Below are 6,258 nucleotides of genomic sequence, written 5' to 3' on the forward strand. Positions count from 1 at the left end.
ATCTTGGTGATCTCAAGGGCATTAGTCCCACTCTATGTCAGCATAGAATTAATATGGAACCTGATGCTAAACCAGTTGTTGATCACCAGCGACGGTTGAATCCAAAGATGAAAGAAGTGGTAAGAAATGAAATACTAAAGCTTCTGAAAGTAGGTATAATTTATCCTATTGCTGATAGTATATGGGTAAGTCATGTCATTGTGTCCCTAAGAAGGTAGGTATTACTGTTGTTCCTAATGATAAAAATAAATTGATTCTGCAAAGAATTGTCACATGTTATAGAATGGTAATTGATTGTAGAAAATTAAACAAAACTACTAGGAAAGATCATTATCCTCTACCTTTTATTGATCAAATGCTAGAAAGACTATCAAAACATACACATTTCTGCTTTTTAGATGGATACTCTGTTTTTTCCCAAATACTTGTGTCATAAGAGGATCAAGAAAAAACTACTTTTACATGCCCTTTTGGTACCTTTGCTTATAGACGTATGCCTTTTAGTTTATGCAATGCACCTGCTACCTTTCAAAGATGTATGACTGCTATATGCTCTGCCTTTCATGGAAAGATTGTTGAGGTTTTCATGGATGATTCCTCCGTTTACAAAACTTCTTTTGATGATTTCTTAAGAAACCTTAATCAAGTTTTGCAGAGATGTGAAGAAACTAATCTTGTCTTGAATTGGGAGAAGTGCCACTTTATGGTTAATGAAGGTATTGTCTTGGGGCATAAAATCTCTGAAAGAGGTATTGAAGTTGATAAATCTAAAGTAGATGCTATTGAAAAGATGTCGTGTCCTAAAGATATCAAGGGTATAAGAAGATTCATTGGTCATGCTAGTTTCTATAGGAGATTTATTAAAGACTTCTCTAAAATTTCTAGGCCTCTCACTAATCTTTTGCAAAAAGATGTTCCATTTGTTTTTGATGATGATTATGTAGAAGCATTTGAAATTCTTAAGAAAGCCTTAATTTCTGCACCTATCGTTCAACCACCTAATTGGAACCTACCCTTTGAAATTATGTGTGATGCTAGTGATTATGTTGTTGGAGCTGTTCTAGGACAAAGAGTTGATAAGAAACTAAATGTTACCCATAATGCTAGTAAAACTCTAGACAATGCTCAAAGAAATTATGCTACCACTGAAAAATAATTTTTAGAAGTTGTGTTTGCTTGTGATAAATTTATATCTTACATTGTTGATTCCAAAGTAATTGTTCACACTGATCATGCTACTATTAAATACCTTATGGAAAATAAAGATGCTAAACCTAGACTCATTAGGTGGGTTCTTTTGCTACAAGAATTTGATTTACATATTACTGATAGAAAATGAGCTAAGAACCCCATAGCAGACAACTTGTCTAGGTTAGAAAATGTTCTTGATGACCCACTACTTGTTGATGATAGCTTTCTTGATGAACAATTAGCTGTTATAAATGCTTCTTGTGGCACTCCATGGTATGTAGACTATGCTAATTATATTGTTGCTAAATATATACCACCCAGTTTTACATACCAACAGAAGAAAAAGTTTTTCTATGATTTTATACATTACTTTTGGGATGACCCACACCTTTATAAAGAAGGAGTAGATGGTGTTATTAGACGTTGTGTACCCGAGCATGAACAGGAATAGATCCTACGCAAGTGTCATTCTAAGGCTTATGGTGGACACCATGCTAGAGAAAGAACTGCACACAAGGTATTACAATCTGGTTTTTATTGGCCCCACTCTTTTAAAAAATGCTCGTAAGTTTGTCTTGTCATGTGATGAATGTCAAATAATTAGTAACATTAGTAGACGCCAGGAAATGCCTATGAATTATTCACTTGTTATTGAACCATTTGATGTTTGGGGATTTGATTATATGGGACACTTTCCTTCCTCTAATGGCTATACTCATATTTTAGTTGTGGTTGATTATGTTACTAAGTGGGTAGAGGCTATTCCAACTAGTAGTGCTGATCATAACACCTCTATTAAAATGCTTAAAGAAGTTATTTTCCCGAGGTTTGGAGTCCCTAGATATTTAATGACTAATGCTGGTTCACACTTTATTCATGGTGCTTTCCGTAAATTGCTCGCTAAGTGTAGGATCGAAAGTATGTCTAGAGGGGGGTGATTAGACTACTTGACCAAATAAAAATCTAGCCTTTTCCCAAATTTAATTCTTGGCAAATTTTAGCAACTTAGCACAAGTCAAGCATACAACCTACACATGCAATTCTAAGAGTATAGCAGCGGAATGTAAAGCAATTGCATATGAAGGTAAAGGGAGGAGTTTGGAGGGACCAAACGCAATGTAGACACGGAGATTTTTGGTGTGGTTCCGATAGGTGGTGCTATCGTACATCCACGTTGATGGAGACTTAAACCCATGAAGGGTAACGGTTGCGCGAGTCCACGGAGGGATCCACCCACGAAGGGTCCACAAAGAAGCAACCTTGTCTATCCCACCATGGCCGTCGCCCACGAAGGACTTGCCTCACTAGGGTAGTTCTTCATGAAGTAGGCAGTCTCCTTGCCCGTACAAACTCCTTGGTTCAACTCCATAATTTTGACGGAGGCTCCCAAGTGACACCTAGCCAATCTAGGAGACACCACTCTCCAAGAGGTAACAAATGGTGTGTTGATGATGAACTCCTTGCTCTTGTGCTTCAAATGATAGTCTCCCCAACACTCAACTCTCTCTCATAGGATAGGATTTGGTGGAAAGATGATTTGAGTGGAAAGCAACTTGGGAAGGCTAGAGATCAAGATTTATGTGGTTGGAATGAAGTATCTTGACCTCAACACAAGTGTAGGTGGTTCTCTCTCAGAAAATGTATGTTGGAAGTGTAGGCATGTTTTGATGGCTCTCTCCATGAATGAAGAGTGGGTGGAGGGGTATATATAGCCTCCACACAAAATCTAACCGTTACACACAAATTACCAATCTCGGTGGGCCCGAATCATAGAACTCGGTCCGACCGATTTAGTTCATAATGTGACCATTAGGGTTTTCGGTGGGACCGACATGTCAACTCGGTGAGACCGATCTCGTTAGGGTTAGGGCATATCGTAATCTTGGTGAGACCGATTACACAAACTCGGTGGGACCGATTTTGGTAATAGACAAACAGAGAGTTGGTCAGGCAAACTCTGTGGAACCGATTTGCTCATCTCGGTTGTACCAAAATGTTACGAGAGGGAAACAGAGAGTTTGCATTGCAATCTCGATGGGACTGATCGCTCATCTCGGCTTGACCGAAACGTTACGAAGGGAAACAAAGAGTTTGCAATCCCATCTCGGTGAGACCGAGATCCCTATCGGTAGGACCGAAAGGACTAGGGTTTGTGGCAGTGGCTATGTCAACTGAACTCGGTGGCGCCGGATAGATCAAATTAGTGGGGCCGAGTTTGACTTTTGGTTTGAGATAAATGTGGATGTGAGAAAGTAGTTGAGGGTTTTTGGAGCATATCACTAAGAACTTTGAGCAAGAAACTCACTAAGCAACACCTCACCCCCTCTTAATAGTATTGGCTTTTCCTGTGGACTCAATGTGATCTTGGATCACTTAAAATAAAAAATGTAGAGTCCTGAGCTTTGAGCTTGATCCAATCCTTTGTCATTAGAATTTTGAGGGATCCACTTTCTAATCCATGCCATGCCAATCATTGAGCTTTTCCTGAAATATTTATCTTCAAGTAGCATTAGCTCAATGAGCTATATGTTGTTAGGAATTACCAAAACCACCCAGGGATAGTTGCACTTTCAATATCCCCCTTTTTGGTAATTGATGACAACATATAGATCAAAGCTTTGACAAATGATAATAAGATTGAAAAACATCATCGATTTGAGAAGTATGTGATAAGCAAGAGCTCCCCCTAAATTTGTGCATTATGTAAAATTTGCTTTTGAATGCAAATGCACAATCGATTAGGATCATCGGTTACTCTTCCATGTCACATACATCTTGGTGGAGCGCTCAAAATGATAGAAATTAAAAGCATGGACTCATCACCAAGCAAGTGAATGATCATATATGGAATGTAAAGGATATCATCATTCAACCAAACATTAATGTAGCATATGATCAACCACATGATCATATAAGGATCTCACAAGTACATAAGGTATCTCACACAAGCACACAATAACAACAGTTCAACGAAAGTAGCAAGAGAGATAAAAGAAAAGACACACACTCTCTCTCGAAGCCTATGATCTATACATTTTTCTCCCCCTTTGGCAACAAGTTACCCAAAAGTTTGAAAATGCATAATGCTATACGTCTCTCAGGCTTGGTCTTCGGGAGGAGGTGTGGATAGAACTCCAAGGACGAAGGCTTCCGATGAAGTAGTTGGAGCTGCTAGAGTGGGTGCTGGAGGTGGCACTGGAGCTGGAGCTGCTGGTGCTGACACTAAAGTTCTAGCATCTGAGACTGGCACTGCAGCAGACCTTGGACCTCATGGCACACGCTTGAAAGCATCAGTGGTTGCTTTTCCTCTCCTCTCCTCTGCTTCCTCCTGAAGCTGCTCAACTGCAGTCATCTATATATGAGTATATTGACTTAGGAGTCAAATGAGAACATTTGATCATAGGTCATACTCATCGTTAAGCACAAGTGGGGTTGCCACTTTTACATAAAGCATTGTTGTGTTCACACCATTAGAGTTGCTTTAGCTCTATTGATTGGAGTAAAGCTCCCCCTAGATGTGATATCCCCCCTGAGAGGGATGAACTAACCTTGGGTTTTGTCGATGATGACTTCATCTAGGTGTTGAAGATGTAGATGCTCAATGTTGATGTAGATCCTTTGGAGCAATCCTTTGGAGTGAGTTGCACTTTCAATACCTACACGGGTTAGTCCCACAAGGAACAAACAATGATATCCATAGACATAGAGTAATGTTCACATAGGATGATGTTCATGAAAGCATTAGGTTACCTTGTCCCTTGTCTTACCAACAAGAGGGTTTGTGACTCCTTGAACTAGTGCAAGATATGGAAGTTGTTTGCACTTGCCCTCGCCAAAATGATATGAGTGAAGTATGTTGACGGAGTCACCCTCAAGAACTCTCTAGTTCTTCTTCTTCGAGATCCACACCATCTTGATGGGAATCCTTGGAGTTGTAGTCGTACTTGATGAAGTAGAACTTGATGTAGTCTTGGGAACCCACTTTACCAAGGCTTTGGGAGCTTCTTCAAATGCATCAATCTTCTCTTGAAGCTTGTCCTTGCCTTTTAGCTTGTGGTCTTGTGGTGGAGGATCATCTTGAGCTTGTGTTCCTTGGAAAGAAGTAGGATCATACTTCCCTTGTTGAGGAACAAACTTCGTCTTGGGGTATTTATCTTCTTCCCACTCAACTCCATTGGCATTGAACTTTCATTCAAAACCAACACCTTGATTCTTCCGGTGTCTTCCTTGCTTGCGTACAATTTCCTCAAATTGCTTAATTCCGGCAAGGCTCTTGTAAACATCTTTCTCTATAATTCCCTTCAATAAGCTATTTTCTAGATCAAGTGTAACTTGGCTAAGAGAATCATTAGTGGAATCAAGAGAATTACTAGAAGCAACATCATTGAGTTTAGCATGATTGTTGTTCCTACTAGAAGAAGAATCTTTCTTACTCTTGTTGCTAGATTTAACTTGTGGCATGTAAGTAGACAAAAGTAAATGCTTGGCAATGTAAGAGGAACTTTTCTTGCGAAGATCATCATTGATCGCTTTTAAGAACCCATGCTCTTGCTCAAGGTTGAGCTTTTCGAAGCGTAACTTCTCATGAGTCTTTAAAAGCTCTCGATGATTTTCCAAGGTAGTTTCATGAGCTAACTTCTACCTCTTTTAGCACTGCGTTGGTTTTCCCCATAGAGGAAGGGATGATACAGCAAAGTAGCGTAAGTATTTCCCTTAGTTTTTGAGAACCAAGGTATCAATCCAGTAGGAGGCTACGCGCGAGTCCCTTGCACCTGCACAAAACAAATAAATCCTCGCAACCAACTAAAATAGGGGTTGTCAATCCTTATAAGGCCACTTACGAGAGTGAGATCTGATAGATATGATAAGATAATATTTTTGGTATTTTTATGATAAAAGATGCAAAGTAAATAGCAAAGGAAATAACTAAGTAGTAGGAGATCAATATGATGAAGATAGACCCGGGGGCCATAGGTTTCACTAGTGGCTTCTCTCGAGAGCATAAGTATTCTACGGTGGGTGAACAAATTACTGTTGAGCAATTGACAGAATTGAGCATAGTTATGA

Source organism: Triticum dicoccoides, chromosome 3A (assembly GCF_002162155.2).
Source record: "Triticum dicoccoides isolate Atlit2015 ecotype Zavitan chromosome 3A, WEW_v2.0, whole genome shotgun sequence".
Lineage (NCBI taxonomy): Eukaryota > Viridiplantae > Streptophyta > Magnoliopsida > Poales > Poaceae > Triticum > Triticum dicoccoides.